We start from the raw sequence: 14,814 nt of genomic DNA on the forward strand, positions 1-14,814 counted from the left end.
GAGAAAAAGGTAAAAGAAGGCTTATTGCTTTACTAGCAAAGGAGAAACAGAGGGGACTCTTGACACAGAAGCCATGATTCTCTAGTGTTGCTCTTTTCATTAATTCAGGGTGTTTTTTGTTTTTTTTTTTTTTGTATAGCAATTATAACTGAAGTAACCACCTGGGGCCCCTATCAAATTGCAGGCCACTAACTACTGCTTCTGGACTGCAGCAAAGGTTTGTTCTATAGAAAAATGGAACCAAGGAGAGTCCAGATCTAAAGACACCAGATATGGCAAAGGGCAGGGAGAAATGCTATACTAAAAGCAAGAGATAACATGCAATAGTCCATATAAACCCTGACACCCTCCTGACACTTGGTTCCAAAGATTCTGCTAGTCAGGCACATATCTAGTCACAGTTGCAGAATCCTTACTGGGAAAAAAAAAAACCCAGAAAACTAACCTGTAGTTATTATGGGCCACACTAAGTCTCCATGTAGCTGCAAGAATGAGCTTTAAAAAAACCCTGTTAGCCCTGGGGGAATAGCTCAGTGGTAGAGTGCTTGCCTAGCCTGCGCAGGACCCTGGGAAACTGCAATCAATCAATCAATCAATAAACAAATGTATAAATATTAGATTTCACTTTAATCAATATCTTGGAAAAAGAGATGCTGCATCCATAAGACAAGAATAAGTTTCTATTTTTGAAAGGTGAAGGAAGGTATCTTGGTTTGGGTTTCCTCAGAAGTGAAATCTGAGATGACGATTCCACCACTAGTAATTTTTGGCACATAGTCCAGGAAAACACTGGTTGAGGCTTGGGGATGTGAGATAAGGAAGGGAAGGAAACCAATAAAAGGTGTATTATTGAGCCATTTATCACTGTGAACAACTGGAGCTTGATCTTGCTGGAGGACTCTGGGAGATGGTGGGAAGAACATGCCTTGGAGGTATCAATGGTGGGCAAGGATCCACTAACTGCTTCCAAGGGAATTGGCCATTGTTTCTTGCAACTTATCCTGCACTCAGGCCAAGGATGCCTCCTGGAGGAAAACAGTCCTTGGGCATAGTCATAGATATTTACAGCAAACAGCCTTGGGCAGCACACAGGGTGAAGGCCAAGGTGTGTAGATAGGATGCCAACAGTATCTGCTACAAGAAGCAATTAGGAAACAAGAAGGAGCTCTTGTCAATGAAAAGTGAGAGCAGAAATAAAACATTCAATTGGAAGTAGAAGGGGAAAATTTTAAAGAAATCCTTTGAGTGGGGCTCGGTGGTACAGACCTATAATTTCAGTGGATTGGGAGGCTAGGGCAGGAGGATTGCAAGTTCAAACCCAGCCTGAGCAAAAATGAGGCACTAAGCAACTCAGTGAGACCCTGTCTCTAAATAAAATAAAAAACAGGGCTGGGGATGTGGCTCAATGGGTGAGTGCCCCTGAATTCAATCCCTGATGCCCCCTCCCCCAAAAAGAAAGAAATTCTTTGAAAAATTAGAATGAAAGTCAAGAGAGTTGGAGAGAGAAAAACAGGGAAGAAGAAAAATCTTAGAGGTCCAACATACAACTAGTAGGAATTTAAGAAAAAGAAAATGGAGTACATGAATCTGTTCGAAGAATAATTTACATAAAAATAAAAAAAATTAGAACATGACTTTTCAGATTCAAAGGGGCCATTAAATGCAAAATGAGCCAGGAATGGTGGCACATGCCTATAATCCCAGTGGCTTGGGAGGCTGAGACAGGAAGTTCTGAAGCCAGCCTCAGCAACTTAGTGAGGCCCTAAGCAAATTAATGAGAACCTGTCTCAAAATAAAAAATAAAAAGGGCTAAGGATGTGGCTCAGTTGTAATACCATGTTGTACTCCGGGGTTCAATCCTCTGTACAAAAAACAAACAAACAAACAAACAAACAAAAAAAAAAACAAAAAGATTTGTGACACCAGAGCACATTGTCACAAAATTTCAAGCCACAGGAGTCTAAAAGTCTAAAAACTACATAAAAACAAGATGGAACTTACACAAAAGACCAGGAATAAGAATGGCATTGGACTTCTCCAGTCATACTAGGAACCAGAACATAATGGCTTCAAAAATGCTGTGGAAAAGTCTAGAATTCTAAATTCCATCAAGCTTGAAGGTAGGATAAATACATTTTGGGGCATCTGAGGTCTCAGAATATATACTCCTATCTTCCCTGAGGATGTGCATCACTAGAACAAAGGGAAGACTTGGAGGGAGAGACAGGGGTCCAGGAAACAGGGAACACAGCTCCAAAGATGCCTAAGAGCTGCGTGGTGGGCTACGCAGGGAGAGCAAACTTTCTGTAGTGGAGTGGGGTGCTGGGGCACTCAGGGAGGTCCTGGCTGGGGACAGAACCTATACCTGTTGTGGTTGGCAATGCAGACATTCAGAGGGGTTTTACATTTCTATTGGGAAGAATTCGTGACAGAGAAAGCAGATGGGGGAAAAAAGACTAAAAATTTCCAAGGGAGAAACACTAAACAAGGAAAATAATGTACTCATACTTGGCTTAGCAACAGTGGCTCTTACTTGTGGCTAAACACTGGAATCAGTTGAGAAGTGTCAAAAAAGTCCTGTTGTCTGGGTCCCACACCCAGATAGCCTGACTTAAGGAATGTGGGATGCTGCCAAGGCTCGGGGATTATTAAAAGCTCTCTGTGCAAAGTTGAGAATCACTGGTTGGCAGGAAGAAAGACGTCTGTGGTCCCAATAATGGAAACAGGGAATATTGAGTTAGCCAGAAAATTGTTGTGTGACTCTATGGGAAGGGCAGAAAGAGGTGAGGCAGAGGGTGGGATGGTGAGTGGGAAGCATTAGATTACTTCTGTCACAATAGAAAAGCTGTCAATCATGTCTGGGGTTGATCAATCAATTGGAGTTGATACATCAAGAAATTGCACATTATTCAGAAATATACTAGAAAATACTAGAAGAAACAGCTGAAAGAGTAGCAAATCATTTTCTTAGAGGAACAGTCTGTAGTAATGGAAAGTATGTGTGTATGGATGGGGGTCCTGGGGGACATCACTGATTTTGTCTATAAACCTTGTAATATTACTTGACTTACTACTGTGAACATGCATGGATTGGATCAGAGTTGAAAAAGTATTTAACAAAAGACAAAAGAAAAAATTGGAAACAACCTAGATTTCCATTAATAGGAGAAGGATAAGTAAGTTGTGACATGTTCATTTAATAGAATACCATGTTGGGCCTACAGAGAGATCTTTGGGTTATCCAACATGGGGGGATTGTCAAGATTCAGGATGACTAGGACTAGCAAAAATGGATGCAATGTCAGTGTTTGTTGGTGGTGCATGCCTTAATCCCAGTGTCTTGGGAAGCTGAGGCAGGAAGATTGTGAGTTCAAGTCCAGCCATAGCAACTTAGCAAGATCCTGTCTCAAAAAATAAAAAGAACTGGGGTTATAGCTTAGGGGTAAAGTGTCCCTGAATTCAATCCCTAGTGCCAAAACCAAACCTAACAAATTAAAAACACCCAACCAACCAACCACCAACCAACCAAACAACAACAACAAAAAAGCACACAAAAATAGAGCTGTGTATTTCCTGTGGATATAGATGTAAATACAAACAAAAATAGAGAAAGGTGGGAAGAGATACAGTCACAGCCAACAGGCCATGATGAGAGTGGATTCTGATGGAGGTAAAGTTCAAGGCAGGTTTTACTCTGTTTCAGGTTTTTTTTTTTTTTCCTTTTCTCAAAGAAGATAAATTTCTCTATATTTTTTGAGGTATTGCTGGGGATCAAACTCAGGGCTTCATTCATGCTAGGCAAGTGCTCTACACTGAGCTACACCCAACCCCTCTCTATTACTTGTAAAATTAAATTTTAACTTTAGGGGCTGGGATTGTGGCTCAGCGGTAGAGTGCTCGCCTAGCACAGGCGGGACCCGGGTTCGATCCTCAGCACCACATAAAAATAAAGGCGGGCTGGGGATGTGGCTCAAGTGGTAGCGCGCTTGCCTGGCATGCGTGCGGCCAAGGTTCGATCCTCAGCACCACATACCAACAAAGATGTTGTGTCCACCGAAAACTAAAATAAATATTAAAAAAAAAAATAAAGGCATTGTGTTGTGTCCATTTACACCTAAAAAATAAATATTAAAAAAATTTTAATTTTAAAAAATACCAAACATACATTAGACCAAATCTGGAATCTTCCACACCAACCTCTTAGGGGTGGTTTCCTCTGGGTTTGGGATGGGAGACAGGGTGGAAAAGTGTTCTCTTTCTCCTCTAGTTATCCAGTGATGGTTGCAGTTGTTTCAGTGTCTCTGACAGACCTTTGACTAGAGCCTGGTTTGGGAGCCCTGGTTCTGTGGCCTGGTGTTCGACTCCTGTTTTTGACTTGGGAAGAGGGTGGAGGGCCAGAGTTCTGGCTTGGCAAGGACAAGGGCAGGCCCCAGCTCCAGGGGGATCTGGTAGAACCAGCTGTGACATCAGAAGGGCATGTTGACAGAGTGACTCACGGTGCAGGCGGGGTGGAGTTGGCTCCCTCCTCTGCTACCCCATCAGCCACCCACCACGGAGCCCTGGATGATAGACAGCCTTGTTCTGACAACCCTAAGGAAGAAATCCTTTCCAAATCCATCTCAACCCAGGGCCTTGCACAGAGTTCCCGTGGAGCCAACTGGGGAAGTAGCACAAAGTTCATTGATTGAAGCCAAGCATGAGAGAAAGAGGGAAAGGGAGCTGGGACAGAGTCTTGAGATTGGACACCCCAGGGCCTTTGTATGTGAAAGGTTTTAGTCATCCCTTGAGTTTCTTTAGCCCCTTTAATTTTCCAAGAGCTCCCCATTCCAGCAATTTTCCATTTGACCCTGAGGACTTTTTGTGAAGTAGATAGAATTGGAGTAAATATCTTCAGCTTTCAGATGAAGAGACAGAAACTCACAGAGTCATTCTTGTGCATTTATCTGAGAGGTATGTTAGTCGTCTTCCCAGATCAATTTCTCTTTGGTTTTCTACCAGCCCTGGGACAATTCCTTGAGAGAGAAATATATGCCCAGGGATAAGTTAGCATGTGTTCTTGGTCAGGCAGTGAGCAGAGTTTTTCCATGCCGGATCCCTTTTCAGTCTCCCAAGAAGCCCCTAGTCTAGATGATCTTATTATTCCTATGGCTAGGCCGGCCACCCAGGAAATTTCTTTCTTTTTGTTTCTCAACAACAATGACATGGGCCTTTCTTGATTCCCATCTGGCGCTGCTCATTCAGCATCATCCCCTAAGCACCTGGTCTGTGCTCCTCTCCGGAGCACAGGGATGCAGCCGAGGACAAGGCAGATGGCATCTCTGCCCCCAGGGAGCTCGCAGTCTCCTGAGGGTTGGGCTGGGACAGAGAGGTCAGAAACGTAGGTCATTATTCTTGATCTGCATAACATGCTGGCAGTGGGGAGGGGGTACAAGTGATTCACTCTATGTCTGCAGAAAGAGGCTGCCAGAGAATGAGGATCTTCCATAGCCAAAGGGAAACAAATGTAACCACAGCAAGAAGGAAAGATCACCTGAGGCTGTCCCCCAGTCCTGAGATTATATATAACACAGTGAATAGAGAACTGGGGGTCACCGCCATCCTCTCATCCTGTTAGTGATGCTGGGGGAGGCAGGCAATAAGAGAGACTCAGAGAAGCCCAGTGACTTGTTCATGTCACACAGCTAGCAGGTGATAGAAGAGAAGGAGATTTGGTTGGCTTTGGACTCCAGATCCAGTTCCCTTCCTTTCTCCATCACTCAGAGCACCGCAGAGGAAGGAGGAGGAGCCAGGAGAGTTGGTGCACGCCTGTAATCCCAGCAGCTCAGGAGGCTGAGGCAGGAGGATCACGAGTTCAAAGCCAGCCTCAGCAAAAATGAGGCACTGTCTCTAAATAAAATACAAAATAGCTCAGTGGTCGAGTGCCCTTGAGTTCAATCCCTGGTACAGGAAAAAAAAAAAAAAAAAAAAAAAAAGAGGAAGGAGGAGGAAATCAACACCACTACCAGGGCCTCTGGCAACGCAGTCTGACAACATGGTCTGGTGCTTCGACATTCACAGATGACTTTGACATTCACAGCCTTGTTGCATGCTTTGTTCCTCCTTTTGTGATCAGTTGGAGTGAACCTTACCTGTGGCCCAGAAGTAAGCATGTGGGTTAGCACGTGGCACATTCAACTGGGTCACCAAGGCTAGTGTTATAAAGGGTCTCCTTACAAAGGGTTTAGGGAGACCAACCCAAATTGGCTCAGTATCCTGGGCCTGTAAGAGCAGGCAGCCATCATCCCCCAGCCTGGAGGGAAATGGAGGGCAAGTATTGACTGGGCCCCAGGAAGAATGGTGTCGAAGGAGAAGGCACCTCGCAGGAGCTGTGAACTCCGGAGGCCATGCAGCGCCTCTGCAGAGGCTTGAGAGGGAAGAAGCTGGAAAACACACACCTTGACTTCACGTCTCCTTACTCTCTAGTCACCTGCCTGCGTGCCTCCGATTATGAACCCAACCTAAACCCAGAAGGCAAGGGAGCCTACTTTTGTCACCTAGCTGGGTCTGCCTCTCAGGGCACAATGCAGGATGGAAAAGGAGAGCAGCTGCGGAGCCGCAAAGGGAAGAGACCCAGCATAGCACGTGGCCTGGGCTTGGCTCAGAAAGTGCACGTGATCCAAGCAGACCAATAGGCGTCAACCTCAGGACCTTGGTGGAACTATGGAGAAAGACCCTCAGCCTCTCTTTGCTCTGGTTGCTTAGATCAGGGGATAGGAGCCTATGGCTACTGACCATTTTGGTGCCACATAAGAAAAGCCTGCCTCAGGGCAGGACCAAGGTAGAGGAAAGCTGAGTCCAGATGAGATGCAGGGAGTTAGAATCCCGGTGGCATCATTAACTGTGTCCCTGGATTCATCCGTGCTTTTGAAGGTGGAGAAAGCACCATGGAACCAGTGGATCCTCATTCTCTTTAACCTGGTAGGACTCTGTCACTTGCACCAGAAAGGGCCTTGACTGATTATTCAGGTGCCTGAAGCACAGTTATAAGCAGGTGTTCAGAACTGAAGTCAGGCCAGAGTGGAGGACTTCTAGTTCTGGGAGCACCAATCCTTGCAGGTTAGGCATCCAAGGGCGAGCTTAAGTGATGATCTAAGAACGGGAAGATTCTTCAAAGGAAGTGGCCTCCAGGTGAAGTCATGATAACTACCTACATCATACATAAAACTCTTGTTTGCCAGGGACTGCTCCTTGTGCCCGACCTACATCATAATGCCACCCTCTCCAAAACATGATGGGGACATCACATCCCCATTTGACAGTTACCTATCGGAGCTAGGATTTGAACTCAGGTAGTCTGAGCTCTTCTGAGTCACCTTCCCCACCACACTCACCTGAAACTTCCCCAAATAAAGCTGAGTGAGGTCTCAGTCTAAAACAGATTTTTAAAAGCTGCTCTGGAATCAAGAATCAAGGCCAGGGATCAGAGAACCCCAGAGCTCAGCTCCCCGAGCTGTATTATGACCCTGGACTTGCCTCTACCTCCCCATCTGAGCATGGCCACAGATTAAGTATTCTTTATCTGAAATGCTTGGGACCAGATGTATTTTGGACTTGGAATTTTTTCCCAGATTTTAGAATATTTGTGTATATATATATATATATATATATATATATATCAAGATAACTTGGAGATATGGCCCAAATCTGCATACAAAATTCATGTATGTTCCATTATACACCAACCTAATCACATAGCCTGAAAGTAATTCATACAATGTTTTAGATACACCTGTGTTTATCTTTTTTTATCTTTTTTATCTTGTTTGTGACCTGTTATGGGAAGTCAGGTGTGGAATTTTCCACTTGTGGCATTATGTCAGCATTCAAAAAGTTTTGTATTTTAAAGCATGTTTGGATTTCATATTCTCAGAATGGGTATGTTCAACTTATGGCATAGGGTCCATTGTGGAGTGTAGAGGTCATTCAGACCCACATTCTAGAAGAAGTTCAAATGTAGATTTACAGGAAAGACAGTATTTGAATGGCGTAGACACAATTGGCTCATTAAATGTAAACATTTAGAACATATTGCAGTATTTGCATTTTTAAAAATTTCTCCTGCTCCCCTCTCCCCTTCCTGTTCCTCTATTTTTAAAGTTGAGATGTAAATTCTCCACTGAAAAGAATTAGGACTGTTTGGAGAAATTGCTGACTCTAGATGTGGATAAGGAAAACATAGTGAACATCTAGTTCTCCAGAAAGAAAGCAAGTACACAAAAAATGATGGGGACATGTCAAAAGGACACAGGTTCCAGTTCCAAGGGGGCATGCATTGGCCAAAACTGGGATAATTGGAGCATCAGATAAAATAACAATAGCAAGGGATCACACAGCTCATTGTCCATGTGGATATTAACAACCAAAGCAGAATCCTGAGAGATGTCAAGGGAATGATGGAATCAGGAGAATCATCATTTGGCAGCTGTCATAGTAACAATTTATTTGGGCAAGAATTACCAATGAAGGCTAAAACTGCTGGGTGGAAGCAGGCAAGATATTTACATAGACTCAAAGTATCTTCCCACAAGATACTTAGAAATTATAGAGAAAAGAAGTAACTTTACTGCAGAACAACCTGGCAGGAATCATTTTAACCAAGGGATCAGAGTTAAAATCACCACAGATATGCCACAATGCTATATTGAGAATGACACTTCCCTTGCCCGAAATGTCTGCTCAAATGCAAAACCTGAATGGAATCATGCAGAAACAACGGACAAGCCCCAATTGAGGAGCACTGTCAAATAATCAGCCTTTGCTTTTTAAAAATGTTAATGTGAGACAGGTGCAGTGGCACACACCTATAATCCCAGTGGTTTATGCCTGTAATCCCAGTGGCTTGGGAGGCTTAGGCAGGAGGATTGCAAGTTCAAAGCCAGACTCCGAAATTTAGCGAGGCCATAAGAAACTTAGTGAGATCCTGTATAAAAAATGAGGGGGGGTGCCTGTGGATTGGCTCAGTGGTTAAGCACCCCTGGGTTCAATTCCTGATACCAAAACAAACAAACAAACAAAAAGGATGCCTCAAATATTGAAATTATTAATGTGATCCCCAAAAGAGCAACTTAATGACCTGAAGAAAGTTATCTAGAATAACAGACAAATTTATAATATGTATCATTTTATCAGATAAAACAAGGTAATTGTTTGTTCATTAAATCTGAAGGTTGTGGGCAGGGGTTGTGGCTCGGTGGTAGAGTGCTTGTCTAGCATGTGTGAGGCACTGGGCTCTATTCTCAGCACCACATATAAAAATAAATAAATGAAATAAAGAGTCCAACAATGACTTAAAAAAAAATCTGAAGGTTGTGACTTATTTTCAGTCTATTAATTGTCATAAATAAATAAGTACATAATTTAAAAATCAAAGTATAACATACTTGAGATAAAGTATAATTTTATATTATATATAGATACAACTTGTATATATGAATATAAAACAGTAAAATTGTGTTTCATTGCATGTATCTACACAAACACACACACACGGGCTCTGGCACTTCACTAATGCTCGTTTGTTATCTAATTTCCTCCAGAAGTTGCTCAGGTGAGCATCATCATTTTCACTTCATAATAAAGAAAACTGAGGGAAGTCACATGTTTACTAGAGGCAGAATCCCCCAATCCCAACTCATATCACTATCTTTTTTTTTTTTTTTTATACTGGGGATTGAACTCAGGGGCACTCGACCACTGAGCCCCACCCCCAGCCCTGTTTTGTATTTTATTTAGAGACAGGGTCTCCCTGCTTTGCTTGGTGTCTCGCCGTTGCTGAGGCTGGCTTTGAACCTGTGATGCTCCTGTCTCACACACCATTGTCTTTTGAGTTCCAGAGCCAGTGTTTTAAGCACTCTGCTACACTCTGGATGCTACAGTCATCAACAAACATTGTTTGGGGACCAGTTACTCTACCTCCCTGTGCTTTAGTTCCCTCTTTGGTGGAATGGGATCATAATGACACATTCGGAGTGAATTAAAATTCATCAAGTGGACTAGGGATACAGCTCAGCTGGTAGAGTGCTTGCCTCACATGTGCAAAGCTCTGGGTTCAATCCCCAGCACCAGAAAAACAAAACAAAGCAAAAAAAAACCTCATTGAGTGCTCAGGACAGTGTCTGCACGTAGTAAATGCTCATGTCTGAGTTATTACTGCTTATTGGGCATGAGGCCCAGGGAGTACCATGAGGTCTAAGATGCCACTGTCAACTCCTGGGACTGCTCCCAGGCCAGGGAGACATATCTCATTCACACAAAGGTATATAGCCACTGCAGGCACAGCAGGCTGAGGACTGGCCTGTGGCTCTCTGACATAGAACCAGAGGGATGCCTTGGAGAGAGCAGCCTTGGACAGTAGGACATTGAGGTGGGCACATCAATGGTGCACAGATGGAGGAACTTCTGTCCCTATTTCATAGCAGTCCTCCTGGTGGCCCCTCAGGAAACCCAAAGAATACAACCCCTCCTGCAGCAAGTCTCCTCTGCCACCATCAGTGTGATGATCTTGATGAACGAGATTTGTCCTTTGGCCTGGACATCTCCCCACTGGCCCTGGAGGTCCCAGCCAGGATCAGCAAAGGGCCAAGTCCAATGGCAAAAGAGAGCCCATTTGAAAGCATCTGAAGATGGCGTGTGGTGGGGAATTGGGTGCACCCATGACGGAAGAGTGGGGAAGACGCAGCCCCCCTGGCGGGAGGAGCAGGGGAGCAGTGATGGCCCTGGAACCTAGGAAGGAAATCTGCCCCAGCAAGAGGCGCTAGAGGCAGAGAGGGGGAGTTCCCAAGTTTCTTCCCTCTGCTTGTTGGACTCAGCTTCTAGTTGACCCAGGGGCCTGGGAAATACAGTCTAAAGAGCTCAATGCCATCCCACCCATCCCTGCTCCACTCTCCTCGCCCCCTCCACACACACACAGGTCAGGAACAGCTCAGATCTCATGGCCTCTCCACATTGACATCCCAATGGCTCGTCTGTACCTGGCACAGGTATGGGCTTCATAAGTGTGTGTGAACAAATGATTGGTTGTTTAGGGAGGAAGGTACAGTGTCCCATGCCACTGGTAATTTTAAAAAGTGAACATTGGTATAACCACTTGAGAAACTATTGGTCAGATCTACTCAAGTTGAACGTGCTATGACCTAGCCTAAGGCATTGAACTCTCTGCCTCAGATTCTAATTTTTAAAATGGGAACTCCCTTGCCAGGGAACAAGCCTCAGCTCAAAGGCTCTGTGGGGACTTTATGACTCTTGTTTCCTCTTGGCTGGCACAAAGAAACTCCTGAACACCAAAGATGCCGGATGCCCTCATCTGCTTTTGAATGAGGCGGGTCTACTTCTAAGTGTAGACCTAATAAAAATGTGCACATACGTTTACCAAAACATACACCAGAATATTCATAGCAGTGCTTATTACAATAGCTCCAAACTGGGAACTCCCCAGACGCTCATCAGCAGTGGGATGACGATCACAATGGAATACTGTATGGGAACAAGAATGGCTGGCCCGTAATTACCCATGGCAGGGTGGATGACTTTTATCCGTATGACACTGAGTGAAAGAAGCCATACACATAGGGCCATAGTCTGAATGGTTCCATCTGTGATCCATAGAAAACAGGCAATACCAATGTCAGGCATCTAAAGTCGGGGAAGAGGTTACCATGGTGTGGTGATGACAGGTAAGGCCTTCTTTGCAGATTCTAGGAGCTGCTTATGTTCTGTCTTCAACCATGTGTTGGTTACACAAATGTGATAATTTGTGATGATGTGTCAAGGTGTACACTTGTCATCTGTGCACATTTTCTTGTATATAATTCTTTAATAAAAAGTAAATACCCTCATGGAAGGACTCTTTTCTTTTCCCTCTTTCCATTTCCCCCATTTCAGTCCAAGGAGCTTCCCCAGAAATTGGATGAAGGAGGAGGCTGGGCTTGGATTCATGCATGACAAAGAAATGTGGTCCAAAGGACTGGGCCCTTTTGGGGGCCCAAGTCCTGTGCTGAGCTCTTACAGGAACGATCTGGTGACCCCTCCAATGCACCCATGGACACACACCCCTGGAGGGCAGCACTGTGACGACAAGCAGTGAGCCTCAGAGTGGTGATGTGTCACACAACTAGTCAATGGCGGGGACAGAATTTGAACCCAGATCACATTTGTTTTCGAGCGCAGGCTGGTAAGCCCTTTATTCCTCTCTGATCCAGAGGGAATAGGAAGCACAGGTAATGCTGGCCATGGCTCCCAGCCCTTTATTATGTGCCTCTGATTCAAATTTTTTAAATGGGAGCTCCTTTGTCAGGGAACAAGCCTCCACTCTAAACTCTGTGGGGACTTTATGCCTCTGCTTCACTCTTGACTGGGACAAAGCAACTTCTGCACACCAAAGATGCCTGGCCACTCCGGATGCTGCCATCTGCATCCGAATGAGGTCAAAAGGCTTGGTCCTGAAGGTCCATCCTAGACACCCCCTCCTGGAACTCTGAGGAGAAGGCAAGCAAGTTCAACATGGCATCCCACAGCTTCCGCTAGACAAGGAGGCCATCAGGAGCCACCCGAGCACAGGAGGAAACCAGAAAGCAGATGTTAGTCATGACGTTCTCTGCTTTGCTCTCTTCTAAAGAGGTGGAGCCTAGACTGACCTTCCCTCAGTTCTCTTTGTTCTCTGGAACTTTCCACAGGTCCTTCCCTTCCCCGATGCCACTCTTGCCTTTGCTTGAGGACTCAGCTTATGGTTGAGTTTGGACCAAGAATGCAGTCTTGCTCCAGGAGACCACTTTCCTGATGCTTTGAAATCTGGGGTACCTGATACTTTCACTCTGGGTACCACCACCCAGGACCATGGTTGTTGACACTAGATTGGAAGCTCCAAGTGAGCAGGGACACCCTTGGCCCTGCTGCTCACTACTGCAGGCCCAGGGCCAAGCACACAGTAGGCGCTCAATAAACATTTGTTGAAAGAATGAAGGAAAAGGCTCTGGTAGCCATCGATGAACATCTACCTCACATGGCTGGCATTGTTTCTATAATTTGCAAACAGTCACTTGTTTATGAGCCTGAGTTCCTTTATTTGATTTTCAAGCATCTTACCTTCCCCTTTGGGGAGGAAGAAGAGGATAAGCACTTCTGAATTATGGCTGACATTTAATACTTGGGTGGATCTGACCCTATCGTTCAAAACAAAATCCTGCAAAGGAGCAGGCAGGGGGCAGAAGCCACATGGAGATACTGGAGGCTAAATCAGTGGAAGTGGTGGGGGAGGTCAACAGGAGGGGATGGCCTCTGGATTTGAAGCCACTCACTCTGAGACCCTTGCTGTTTGTGGCAATCTTGATGAGCAGAGACACCTCCTTGCTTCTCAGGGAAGAGGTGTATCTCCAGAGCAGAGTTCCTTGATGTATTGGTATTTGGAGGCAGGTAAGTCTTTGTTGTGGAGACTACATTTCAGGGTGTTCACCAGTGTAGTGGGTTCAAAAGTCCCCGTGCCAAATTCATGTCTACCTGAAACCCCCAAATGTGATCTTATTTGGAATAAGGGTCTTTGCCATTGTAATTAGTTCCATATATTGAGATGAAATCATTCTGGATTTAGAATTGACTCTAACTCTAATGATCTATAATTAATTATCTTTCAGTTGAAAATAAAATTAAAAGAAGAAAAACAAATCTGATGACGTAGAAATAGAGCCGAGAACACACAAAGACACAGGGAAGGAGGCCATGTGAAGAGAGATCAGGAGAAGCCAGGTAGGCACAAGCCACAGGATGCCAGGAATTGCCAGGAGTCTCAGGGAGCTAGGAGGAGTCCGGGAAGAGTTCCTCCCCAGAGCCTCCAGCAGGAGAGTGGCCTGATTCCAGTGGCCTCCAGCACTGGGAGAGAACAAATTGCTTTGGCTTTTGCTGTCCTTTGTTATGGCAACTGTGGAAACTAAGGCAAGCTGCAACTCACTGGCTCCCTGAAGCACCCTCCTCAGTTAGGACAAACAAAAACATCTCAGAGTTGCCCAGAGTCCTCTGGGGGGCGCATGGTGGGAGTCTTTACTTATCTTCTGGGGACCCCTGCTCCACCAGGATGGATAGGGTGGGAACACTGAGCAGAGCTAGGTGAACCTGGATTTCAGCCCCACCCAGAAGAGCTACGTGACCTTGGGCAAGTTGTATAACTTTTCTGAACCTCTGTCTCTCATCATGTGTAAAATAGGGTCATGAAGGTCTCTGTATCTCAGAGAATCTTCATGATGAAGAAACAAGATAATCATAGAACGTGCTCCACGCCGCGTGGAACAGAGAGCCAGCACGCAATAAATAGTAACTGAAACAGTAATTGGTATGTGTTTTATTAAGCAATTAGAACATTGCCTAATGGGTAATAAATATATAAGAAATAGCAATGACAATTATCACTATTATTATTTAAAGCCTGAAAGCTGAGTCAGTTTGTCACATAATAATCTACTAGGAACTGCTGCCAATCTGGGACAATGGCTCCTCCCTGGTGGAGGAGGTGCTGGGTGCCCATCTTGGCTTCATACATTTAAACTACTACCTTTTCTTGCTCCACACCACTTAAGCCTGATAGTAACCTTGTAAGATGCATAGGGTAATCACTTATAAAGTATTGTCCCCGTTCTCCAGAGATGGAAGTTGAGGGACCAAAAGCATTGGGAGGCACACGTTTTAAGCAGCCAGTGGCCAAGCCAAGGCTGGAATCCTGGGTCATGAAACAATCTGCTTCTGACTCCCCCACCTCCAAGCCATTCCCTTCCCCACTTCTTCTAGACACTG

The sequence above is a fragment of the Urocitellus parryii genome, chromosome 15 (assembly GCF_045843805.1).
Source record: "Urocitellus parryii isolate mUroPar1 chromosome 15, mUroPar1.hap1, whole genome shotgun sequence".
In the NCBI taxonomy this organism is placed as follows: domain Eukaryota; kingdom Metazoa; phylum Chordata; class Mammalia; order Rodentia; family Sciuridae; genus Urocitellus; species Urocitellus parryii.